The 13,038-nt window shown below is 36.9% G+C and overlaps 1 non-coding gene across 1 annotated transcript; it reads left to right on the top strand.

Moving 5' to 3' along the window:
- The first annotated feature begins 4,155 nt into the window (after positions 1–4,155).
- LOC146936364 (small nucleolar RNA R71) lies at positions 4,156–4,262 on the top strand. Its single transcript, XR_015033620.1, has one exon. It is a non-coding gene; the product is annotated as a small nucleolar RNA R71 (small nucleolar RNA).
- The last annotated feature ends 8,776 nt before the right edge of the window (positions 4,263–13,038 follow it).

Below are 13,038 nucleotides of genomic sequence, written 5' to 3'. Positions count from 1 at the left end.
TTTCCCACACAAACTTATACTACTTTTACTCTTAAGACTTTAAAGGGTCTAAGTTAACACTAAAGATAGAACGTGTTCCTTAAAATACCTATTCATACATTTACTCAAGGATTGCAACCGGGTGCTTTTCTCATTGGAGAATTTTCACAATAAAACATGATATGGGTATAGCAAGAACATAAGAAACACAAGAAACTACTTTCGTGTACAAGAAGCAACCTAAGTAAGAGACAAAACAAAAATTTTCATGCCATATTTACATTAAAAACAAGCTACTTAGTTACGCCTCTTGCTATAAAAACAAAACAAAAGAATAAAGTTCAAGGGAGTTTGGGAACACTACGACTCTAGACACTTTATTAGGCCCCCCCCACACTTAGGGGAAGCATTGTCCTCAATGATTCAAAAGAAAAAGAAATTAAAAGAAGAAGAAGAAGAAGAAGAAGTAGAAGAAGATGAAAGAAGGAGATGAGTAGAAGAATGAGAGAGAGATAGGGAGAAGAAGAAGGGAAGAGAGGAAGAGGAAAGCTCACATTTGTTTATTGAGGTCCGTAAGGAGGACCTTGAAGTTGGAGGTGTTGCATCATCCGACGGAGCATCTCATTATTTTCATCATTGACACGGTTGCCCCTTTGAACTTCATTGCGAAGGCCGGAGATCTCAACACCTTGCCTTTGTTGCTCGGTGCTCATCCTCTCGATTTCATTGTGAATCCATGTCCATTGTTGATTTTCATGAAGCTCACCGGTTTCATGGCCATGGTGCCCCTCTTCATGGTGCAAGTTAGCACCTTCTCCTTCATCATGGTGCAAGTTAGCACCTTCTCCCTCATCATCACCAAGAACCTGCACATCATTATCATACAACCAATTTTCTTCCACCTCGGTGGTAGTCCGAGATGGGTTAGGCAATAAAAACATGATCGGCACATTTAGCTTAAGTTGGTAATGGAGGGGTGGACGATGTTTGATGAAATTCATAGCAATAAGGGTTTCTATGTTAAGCCTATTATTTCCCTCAATTGGTTTGATCCCCTCATCTTCACCCACTCCAAAACACCTAGCTATATATGTAATGATGCCACCCACCACTATGTCTCCTCTACCGGCCGGTCTAGTACCGACAAAGTCTAGGTGATCAATCAGATAAAAACAGGTATTGACGGGGTGGTTGTGGAGCATTGCCCAAAGCATGAACAATTCATCGGTTCTAGTGTTTCCTAGCTCGGTTCTACCCCAAATAGTGCAAGCCATTACCCTCTGAAGGTACCTAAGTACGGGGTTGTGAATATTGCTAGCTTTGTTCGCCCTAGGGACGTATTTGTTAAGACCGGTGATTTGTTTCCAAAAGGCAGCTGGGTCATAGTTATCCGGTTTAAGGCTGGGGTCCCAATGATCATGAATATATCCCTCATTTGCAAAGCCTAAGGCATCACAAAAGTGCTGAAGTGACATGTCATAATCAATATTCATTAACCGGAAAACAACTCTATGGTTAGGGTTATCAAAATTCATCTTATCTTTAGTAAAATCTATTGAGCTCAAGAATTCATAAGTGAAATTTTCATAACCCCTCATAGGTTTTAGCAATTCAGTCCAGCCTAACTTTCCTATCAACCTAGAAACATCATCAAGCAGCTCTAGCATATCTAAAGTATGGGAATCAGGATAACGAGAAGGGTGCAGATGTTTAGAGATAAGATTTTTATACCTGTCCCTTTGCTTGTTGTTTTTGAACTGGATCCCATGATTCTTCACTTGGGCTTGCTTCTTTGGGGGAGGTCCTCCTTGAGAGCTTGCTGGTTCTTTACCACTTCTTCTTGAAGCCATTGACCTTTGGTAGAATTGGTTTTGAAGGTTTAGGGTTTGGGAAAATTTTTGGTGGAAAGGATTGGTTTAGGGTTGGGGTTGATGTTTAAGGAAGTTTTGTTGGTTTGGATATGGAGATTGGTTAAGGTTTTGTGGTGTTTGGGTTAGGTTTTGAAGGATTAGGGTTTTGGTGAATTGTGGGTTTGGATGGATGAAAGATGTTTTTGATTGGTGGTTTTTATTTTGGGTGAAGTTTGTGGTTGATTGGGGAAAGAATGGAGTGATTTGGTTAAGAATTGAGGGAGATATGAAGGTTTGAAGGTTTGAAGGTTATGGTGGTTTAGAGAGAAGTTTGAAAGATGAAAGATGGTTGTGGTTTGTGAATGAGGAAGAAGAAAGAAAAATTTGTGGGTATATGTGGTGTAGAGGTCGGGCACGGCCGTGCCATCCTTGGCACGGGCCGTGCCAACATTCTGACTTCAGTGGCCCTTTTTTTGCTTAAAAACTTGGCACGGCCGTGCCATACCTAGCACGGGCCGTGCCACCTTTCTGGTCCTGGGGGCTTCAAAATTTTTCAATTTCTTGATTTTTTTCGAATCACACTTGGACAATTACCTACAAAACAACTTAAAACAAAGAAAAACAAAACAAAAGCGATTAAATGCGTGGGTTGCCTCCCACGAAGCGCTCTTTTAATGTCATTAGCTTGACGGTTAGAAAGAGTCCTTAGAATGGATCAAAGATATCATATTGTGTAGATGACGCTATAAAACGTTCTTTCACAACATGATCGTTAAGCATGCAACAAGAGTAAAGAGCGGGACCCTTCATAACGTTTTCCAACTCGTATCCTACCATTTTATCACTCACTTGAAAGACTATCCTACCAAGTTTCACATCAATGAGAGCTCCCGCAGTTGCGAGGAAAGGTCTACCTAGGATTATAGGGACGTCGTCGTCCTCTTCAATGTCAACGACTACAAAATCAGTGGGGATGTATATCCCCTCTATCTTAATAGGTATGTCCTCGACAAATCCTACAAGTTTCATGGTAGAACGATCAGCTATCTTTAGTTCCATTTTGGTAGGTTTCAATTCTCCCATCCCTATCCTTTTAAAAAGAGACAAAGGCAGCAAACTAACACTAGCTCCTAAGTCACATAAGGCTTTGTTTATGGTTTCATTCCCAATTTCACATGGTATGGCAAAGCTACCTGGATCTCTAAGCTTAGGGGGTGCTTCTTGGATGATTGCACTAGTTTCCTTAGCTAAGGCTATTGTCTCATTATGCTCTATAGCCTTTTTCTTTGAAAAAATTTCCTTTAAAAACTTGGCATATAGAGGCATCCTAGACAAAGCTTCAGGTAAGGGAAGTTTAATGCAAATCTTCCTAAGTATGTTAACAAATTTTTCAAACTTACCCTCTAATTTAAGCTTTTCGGGATTTAAGGGGGATGGAGTTTTGTTTTCTTCAAGTGGTTTAGCTTCTTCTATCACAACTTTATCACCTAAGGGCTTGACATTCTCTTTCCCAATGTTTTTAACCTTAGCAAAAGTTTCGCCTAACTTACTACCCCTAAAAGATATGACATTAACTTGGGCTTTGGGGTTGGCTTCGGTTTGACCAGGAAAGGCTCCCGGTGTTTGGGAAGATGTAGCCACTTGTTGGGCTATTTGAGCGATTTGAGTTTCAAGCATTTTAGAGTGAGTAGCAATAGAATCAACCTTGGTATTGAGCTTGGAAAGAGAATCATTCAGAAATCCAGTTTGGTTTTTGAGTTCTTGAAGTTGTTTGTTTTGGTTGGCAATAGAATTTTCCAACAAAATTTCCAAATTGGATTTTTGAGTGAATCTTTGGTTGTTTGCATAACCGGGTGGTGCTACTTGTCCATAGGGATTTTGGTTTTTATAAAAATTTTGATTTTGTCGCATCCCTTGGTTGTATTGAGCATAATTCATTTGCTCAACACCATTAGTAGCACTACCTAGTTGGCAATCAACACCAGCATGACCAGTTATACCACATATTTCACAAGAAGGAGTAGAAGCAGAATTGATAACACTAACATTGAATTTTTCAAGTTTTTCAGTTAGTGTATCAATTTTAGAAGCAAGGTGGTCATAGTTAGAGACTTCGTGTATACCTGCCTCCTTTTTGGAGGGTGAAGAACTAGAGATGGCTCTCTCGTCGGTCCATTTGTAATGATTCTGAGCCATGTCTTCAATTAGGGCATACGCCTCCGTGTAGTTCTTGTTCATAAGTGCTCCACCTGCAGCTGCATCAACAGACATCTTAGTGGTATAAGACAAGCCATTATAAAAAGTGTGGACTATAAGCCACTTCTCTAGGCCATGGTGGGGACAAAGTCTTAGCATTTCTTTGAAACGCTCCCACGCCTCATAGAGAGATTCCCCATCTTTTTGATTGAACCGCGTGATTTGGTCTCTAAGTTTAGCGGTTTTAGATGGTGGAAAGAAACGGGCAAGGAATGCTTGCCTCATCTGATCCCATGAAGTAATGGAACCGACTTCGAGGGAATGGAACCAAGCGCTAGCTCTATCCCTTAAGGAAAAGGGAAAGAGATGAAGTCTTACGGCTTCTTGGTTCTCCTTCATGGTTCCACTAATTCGTAGGAAAACAGAGATGTGAAGATTGGGATCCTCTGTGGGGGATCCCGAGAATTGGTTTTGCTGCACCAAATTAAGTAGGGCAGGCTTGATTTCAAAGTTGTCATCCTCAACCGTTGGGTACACAATAACAGCTTGTGGCTCAGCCGTAGACGGCGTTGCATACTCTTTGAGAGTGCGATTGGCCATGGCGGTGTTATTTTGTGCTGCTCTCCTCCTTCTATGTAAGAACCTTTCGATCTCGGGTATGAATACCGCTTGATTTCTAGTTCTTCGCATACAAGGTTGAGAACCCAAGAAGTTAACGATAACAGAAAAATAAAAAGTTAAAAATAAAAAGAAAAAGAGAAAGAAGAAGAGAGAATTCTAATCACTAAGAAAAAGCTAATTAAATTAGTTAACTCCCCGGCAACGGCGCCAAAAACTTGATAGAGCCAAACCGCAAGTGCACGGCCTATCGAAGTAATAGTAGTAAGTAAGAGTATCGTTCCGCTAGGGAGTTGGTCAATCTAATTAGCCTTTAGATATTGATTAGAGGAGAAAGAATTAAGAAGTTGGAGAGTGCAGTTTTTTGAAAGTAAATAACAATAATATTAAAAAGCCTCGGGATCATTGGTTCATCATAATAACGAATCTTTTCACAAGCAAGCCTTAAACTTATAATTAAACGTTAATCCTAATTACTAAGGACAAGTTTCTCTTTAGCATATCACAGCTCCTCTCGAAGTCAGTGAGTGTATCCCTCCAACAATCACACCTATTCTCATGGGTGATTGCCTTTGGGACCCTTGAAGATCGAAACTTTATATGTCCCAAGGTTTGCTAGACTATTCTCATGTTTCGCAAACCTTGTCTAAATTCACTTGATCGGATATCAAAGCTCCGCGTTCGCTTTATGAATTGATATCTGTGATGATGAATTAACCATTATCAAACCCTCCGCGTTCGCTTCCACAGTTTGATAATAATTAATTCATGTTAAAACGGTGAATTTAGATTAGGAATTAGGGTAACAATTAATTAAGGTTTAAGACTTGGCTTGATCCGGATTACGTCGTTAGACTTATCCAACGATCCCAAGACAAAGAAGTCTACTCACTCATGTTCATCGTAGACATGGGGGAAGAAGAGAGAATGCGATAAAAGTAAATTGCAAAGAAAGTAAAAGGGAAAATAAAGACTTTTATTAAAATAGCAATTGAAATAAACAAAGTAAAGGATGAATGTTTATGGTGGAGAGCTACTCTATTTATAGCTTTACAATCGACTTAGAAACTAAGCAACTAAAAGGGTAAAACAGTAAAGCTGCAACAGGGTAACTTGGGCCCGAAGAAAAAGCAGCAAAAGAGGCTCTGGGAGGTGGCACGGCCGTGCCACATGTTGGCACTGGCCGTGCCAAGCTTCTGACTTGGTGGGAACATATTTTTGTTCCATATCTTCGTATTTTCGCACTGTATTTGCTCCAGTCCTCTTTCTTTTGCTCCAAGACACCTTCCACCATATATTCGTTCCTAAAATAAAATAAAAGACAATTTAAAGTAAAATATTCTAAAAGGAAATAAAATGCAATATAATTAAATCAAATCTTTATTTAAAACTAAACTAAATAAGGCAATAAATAATACTATCTATGACTCATCACAACCATAATGTAAACATAAAAAGTTCTTACTCAAAGGCTAACAATAATACAAAATCATGTTATATATTAAGTTAATTATATTGTTTTAGTATAATATTTAGTCAATATACTTAGGATTCAGTTTTATCAAGTCATGAGTTGTGATTTTGGATTCACTTTTTTTGGAGATCGGTCGATATATTCGCAACAGTTGTCGTGTTGTGGTTTGTGGGTACTGCTCCTGTCGTGTTGCCTCATGTAACATCCCAGCCTGCTTTTAGGATTGCCGACTGACACCATAAACCAACACGAGTCTTTTCAACGTGTTAAATTATTCTACATAATTCACTGGATGGAAAGCATTAGAAATACATGTTTTTCTTAAACTTTTCTCTAATCTAGTTTAACAGTAAACTACCAACAAACCCGAGCTAAGCACGGGGTTTGTGTTCCAAACAAGATGAACATTGAAGCGCGAGCTATGCGTTAACGCAATTAAAAGTGAGGATAGAAGGAAACGGAAACAAAAACTAACCAATTAAACCAATTTGATCAAAACTTAAACATAAAAAAACTATAAAAAAACGGAAAAGAAAACTTACCTAACCTAACCTAATTATTCAAAAAATAAACTCTATTGATTACCTTGGAAATATCACCAATCTCCGACAACGCCGCCCAAAACTTGTTGTTTGATTGACAAGTGCACCAAATCATACTCAAGTAATAAACTAGTAAGTTATCCTCTCCACATGGATTGTCGTTCAACTTGATAATTAACTGAATTTATTAGAAAAACAAATAAAGTAAAAGATTGATAGTGGTTGCAGGGTTTTAATTGTTTTTTTAAAGCCAAAATTTTAAGATTAAATTAAAGAAAATTTGAACCTAACAATCAAATTTTGCACTCTCTTTTTTTTTTCTTTTTCAGAGGAACTTTGTATAATGATATAAATAACTATGTAAAAAATCTTTTAAAAATTTACAAGTTTATGTATGATTTAATTTTACAAGGACTAAAAGTATGTGTTTGTCTCAATTAAATTGAAATTTGTTTAATTATACTTAAATTTTTATATTATTAAATAATTTTTAATAGATTTGTTAAAAACATTATAATAATCTCGTTTATAAAAAAATAGAATTTTTTTAACGTGTAATAAATTAAATATGAATTCTTTTAAACGTCAAAATTTCAGGATAAAACTAATTGAAATTGGACTAAAAATGAATATCATATGACGATTTAGTTTGTATTGTTGCGGATTAATGAGTTGTTTTCAAATTTTATTATTTCTCTAACCTAATGAGTTGTTTTTACTATTTCTCTAGCCTGATGAATATTTGTCATTTCATTCTTCAATCTGCATTTTGCATTTTTTTTTTACGTATTTATCTTTTTCATGGTTACATAATAGATTGGTCGAAAAAAATGGTTACATAATAGATAAGTTTTCTTCAATATATGATTATATTTTACATGTTTGTTTTGTCAGGCCAAGCACTAGAGACATTTTAACAACAAATATACATTCGTGGACCAATTGAAAAATTAACCTAATCATGTCTATCAACATGTGTGTTCTAGATGCATATGGAAACATTTTATAGGGTGGACTCCTAAACACAAGGAATATTTGTGATAAATTGAGGTGATTTTCTATGCTCAGCTCGGATATGAAGATAATATATGAAAACTCTTCCTCTCACTTATTCAAATTCACTTCTATTTAATGATGTGAAAGTTGATTGTTTACGGATGTGAAAAGTAATTATTTAATGATGTGAATGATATATATATATATATATATATATATATATATATATATATATATATATATATATATTGATTGATGATGTTTTCTGCATTTAATCTCTGAGTCTATTGATTATGTTTATGCAATCTTCTTATTATGCAATCTTCTTATTTTGGATTGTGAATGATATTCCTCGAACCCCCAAAGTTTATATTGTTGGATGTTAAGTAACAGTAATGTCGCATTGATTTATCTTAGGTAGACTATACACGTGTTGAGGTCGTTGGGACGTTTCTAACCTAATCGGTTTATCCCTCTGATGGCTAATTGCACCTGCTGATCGCACGGTGATCCTTACGTGCATGGTCTTGCTAATTCAAAGGTAATTGAAATATAAATTTCAATTGGCATCCCAGTTTTTCCCAACGTAATGAAGTCTAAGGTTCCATTAGTTCAACCCATCTATGAATCTTAGGACACTCATAGCACAGTCTCTCTCTCTCCGCTCTTAGTAGTTCTACAAACGGGTAGCCCTATCTTGTCTACCTTACTAAGGGTTTCAAGAGAATGGTTCGATAAAGGTTTATTCCCCGGATACTCTTGTTCCCCTAATTACTAACCAGTTACATCCTAGGTTCAGCAGAGTTACTACTCAGTCTTAGTAATGTCACCTCCTAAGTACTTACTACTATGGTCAACTCTCATTCAGTATCTTTCGCTGGTTACGAACTACTTACTTCCTAGACAGATAGTTACTAGTATAATGCTATAAATATCAAGATATAAGCAGCAAGATAGTAATAACAATGTTAGGTTATGTCACAACCTAAGTACCTAATTTAGGGTTACCATCCTTTGAAATAAATCACTAAATTAGGAACTTAAAAGCGAACAAAAAATAAATAAAATAAACAACATTATATTAAATAAATATCCAAAAAAAAAATAAACAGTGGTTCATCTTAGAACTCTAACCTAAAAAAATTTAGTTACACATAGTAACTAAAAACAAATTACTAAAGATAAAAACATACCCTAGAAAATCAAGGAGAAGATAGAAACTCTCCTGAAGCTCCAAAGTTGCCTTCCTCTTGAACTGCCACAGTTCTAAACGAGAAATTCTGAATGAGGAAGGCTAGTATTTATAGTGAGAGTTCTACCTGGGTTTGAACTAAAAGTGCGGGCTTTACCCAAAATAAAAGCAGGAAAAGACGATTGGGCCTCTCATTTTCAGATGCACAGGGCACAAAGCAATTATACTGGTTCATTCCACAATCCGGAAGTAGTCCACTCCCCCTTGCACTTCCAAGGAGATTTCACTAAAATGTAATATCTGATTACAATTGCTCAAGCACACAGCAAGAGACTTCCTTTGCTCAAGCACACTTCACAAGAGTCTTCCTATGCTCAAGAACACAATCAAGAGACTTCTATGCTCAAGCATAACTGCAAGAGACTTCTAGACAAACAAAATTACACAGAAAATTGTTTGAGATTGAACACTTGATATACAAAGAGAGGTGCTCACAACACAATCAGATACAGACTCTAAGACTTAAGAATTTCTTAGATAAGAACTTTGAGAAACATAAATTCTAAGTGAATGCAGAACAATTTCAGCAGAGGTTTGGCACTTGTAAAAATGTTGAGAGTCTTTTGTTCAGCATTGCCAAAACTCTAAGTCCTCACTCCTTTATATAGAGGTGTGAAAGAGACGTTGTGAAATTTCCAGCACATCAAAAGAGTCGTTGTTGAAGCTTAATCTTTCACCAATGATCTTTTGCCTGATTTCGTTGTTGTCCTATGAAGTACCAATTTGAAATCCATTCCCATTGTGAAGGAACATCTTTGCAGGCATAGCTGTATTCTGGAGCTGTTTTCTTGTCTTGTAGCGTGGACACAAAACAGAGTAGTGGAGAAGGTGGTTGTACAGTTCGTACATAGTACAATGTCAACGCTTTTGATCCTTTTGCAAGCAAATGCCTTCAAACACCTTTGAAATGACCGTTGCAAAGTTCCACATGTCTTCTGCAGTGTTTTCGAATCCAATAGACAGCTTTTGAAGTGTTGCTCATTGAATCTTCAGCTTGTGGTGATAATCAGCTTCTGATGAGCTTTAGCTTCTGATGACGTCGCTTCTGAACTATCCGCTTCTGATGAACTTCAGCTTCTGATGACTTTCAGCTTCTGATGACGTCATCATCATTCTTCAGGAGCACTTCCCTTCAGATGCTTTAAGCTTCCTTTTTGTTGATTCCTTAGCTCTCTTTTTGTTCTTCAGAACCTTTATATGATGTAAATTTTTAACTATGGTCCTGTACAGTTGAACAAACATTAGCTAGTCCAATTTGAAATTTTTAATACCTTGTTATCATCTAAACTCTTTAAGGTTCATTGTTAAACACATATTATTCCAACATACTCTTCTTAGCAGGCTCATGTTCATTAAGACTGATCTCATGAACTTTGAGAGAGCTGACAAGATCTTCAACACTTAAAGTGTTTAAATCCTTAGCTTCCTCAATAGAAGTAACCTTAGGTCTCCATCTAGCAGGAAAGCTTCGTAGTATCTTGCTGACATGATCAGAAGCAACATAACACTTCTTCAGTATTTGTAGTCCAGAGACTAAGGTTTGAAACCTTGAGTACATCTACTCAATAGTTTCATCATCCTTCATCTTGAACAACTCATACTGATGAACCAGCATAAGAGCTTTTGCTTCTCTGACTTTCTTGCTACCTTCATAGTTTGCATAAAGAGAAGCAAACATTGCTTTAGCAGTGGATTTGTCACTCATCTTCATATACTCTGCTTTAGGTATAGCAATGACAAGTGCTCCTCTGATAATATGATGTTTCTTGTAAAGTTTCTTCAGAGCAGGAGTATGTTTCTTTCTGTCAACAGCAGCTCTTTCTTCATCAAGGACCAAGTCACCAACACCATCTTCAAGTATGTCCCATAGTTCTTCATCTAAACCCATGACAAAGCTGTAGAAGTTGGTTTTCCACCAAGAAAATTCTTCAGGATCTCCATTGAACTTGGGAATCTTTCCAAAGTTAGATTTCTTGCTATCACCATAGTTATATGGAACAACATTGTTGTGCGCAGGTCCAACATTGGACGAACCATCAGCCATATTTTTCTCAGATCTTTTTATGTTACACTGTTAAGTGTTAAGACAATAGACCAAGGCTCTAGATACCAATTGAATTTGAGAAAAACACAAGAAGGGGGGTTGAATTGTGTTAGCTTTTTCTACGTTTTATCCTAAGCTGAAACTCACTGGCCAGAAGCAAATAAAGACTGCTTCTGAAGTGATGTTTAGGACTAACTTGCAACGGATTAAAACACAGAGAGAGAGAGAGAGAGAGAGAGAGAGAGAGAGAGAGAGAGAGAAAGAAGAAAGACACAAAGCAATTATACAGAGACTTCAAATTGCTCAAGCACACAAGCAGGAGACTTCTGATGCTCCTGAGCACAATCAAGAGACTTCTAATGCTCAAGCACAACTGCAAGAGACTTCTAATCAAACAGAATTACAAATAAAAATGTTTGAGGTTGAACACTTGATATACAATCAGTGGTGTTCACAATACAAATCAGATACAGACTCTTAAGACTCTAGAATTTCTAAGATATGAACTTTGAAACAGAAATTCGAAGTGAACTTTGAAATGCTGAACAATTTCAGCAGAGTTTTGGCACTTGTAAATTGTAGTTGAGTCTGATACCAATCTCTAAGTCTTCACTCCTGTATATAGAGGTGTGAAAGAGACGTTGTGAAATTGCCAGCACATCAAAAAGAGTCGTTTGAAGCTTGATCAATCACCAATGATCCTTTGCCTGATATGGTAGATGTCCTATGAAGGATCAATTTGAATTGCATTCCCATTGTGAAGGAACATCGTTGCAGGCAGAGCTGTTTTTCTTGTCTTGTAGCAGAGACAAAGTCAGAGTAGTGGAGGTAGTGGTTGTACACTTCGTACAATTGTACTTTTGTCAACGCTTTTTGAAGATAAGCATCCAATGCCTTCAAATCCATTCAAAATGACTGTTGCTTCACATTTCCAGTCTTCCGCAATGCTTAGACGACTTCGAATCCATTAAACATCCCTTGAAGCTTTAAGTCTTGCATTTCCTGATGAAGTACAACTTCTGGTGATCTTTAGCTTCTGATGAACTTGCTTCTGATGAGATGCTTCTGATGACATCATCACTTCAGGAGCACTTTGTCTTCAGGAGCACTTTTGACTTCAGGAGCACTTTTCTTCAGACGCTTTAAGCTTCCTTTTTGTTGATTCAATAGCTCTCTTTTGTTCATCCAGAACCTATTTAAGATGTAAAATTTTTGTCTATGGTCCTGTACAGTTGAACAAATATTAGCTTATCCAATTGACAATTTTTAATACCTTGTTATCATCAAAACTCTCAAAGGTTCATTGTTAAACACATTTTGTTCCAACATTCATAATTCTTCAGATGTTCTTGATTTGCCGTTTTGCAGAATTTCTTCGTGAATTACTTCAAAAAAAACCCCTAAAATTGCTATGTTTCGGAAAAACTAGAATTATAGACTAAAATATAGAAAACATTACAAAAATCCCGAAATCATAGGCAATTTCTCTAATACTCCTTCTTTTTACTGCTAAAATCTGAAGGTGAGAAAAACACAAGAAGGGGGGGTTGAATTGTGTTTTGAAAAATTCTTTGCTTCTCCTAAAACTGAACACACTTGATCAGAAGCTAAGTGAGACAGCTTCTGAAGTGATTATCAGAATCTAAATGCAGCAGAATAAAACAGAGAGAGAGAAGAAGAACGACACAAAGCAATTATACTGGTTCCTTCCACAATCCGGAAGTAGTTCAGTCCCCCTTGCACTTCCAAGGAGATTTCACTAAGAGTAATATCTGATTACAATTGCTCAAGCACACAAGCAAGAGACTTCCTTTGCTCAAGCACACAAGCAAGAGACTTCCTTTGCTGAAGAACACAATCAAGAGACTTCCTGCTCAAGCACAACTACAAGAGACTTCTAACTAAACAAAATTACACAGAAAATTGTTTACGGTTGAACACTTGATATACAATGGTACAATAGTACAATGTCAACGCTTTCATCCAAATTGCAAGCACATGCCTTCAAACATCTTTGAAATGACCGTTGCAAAATTCCACTAATCTTTTGTTGTGTTTTCGAATCCAATAAACAGCTTTTGCAGTGA

This window comes from Medicago sativa, chromosome 3, assembly GCF_051527215.1.
Source record: "Medicago sativa cultivar Bolivia chromosome 3, Bolivia_mono, whole genome shotgun sequence".
Classification (NCBI taxonomy): domain Eukaryota; kingdom Viridiplantae; phylum Streptophyta; class Magnoliopsida; order Fabales; family Fabaceae; genus Medicago; species Medicago sativa.
The sequence above is the reverse complement of the archived record's forward strand: the minus strand, read 5'-3'. Positions and strand labels throughout refer to the sequence as shown.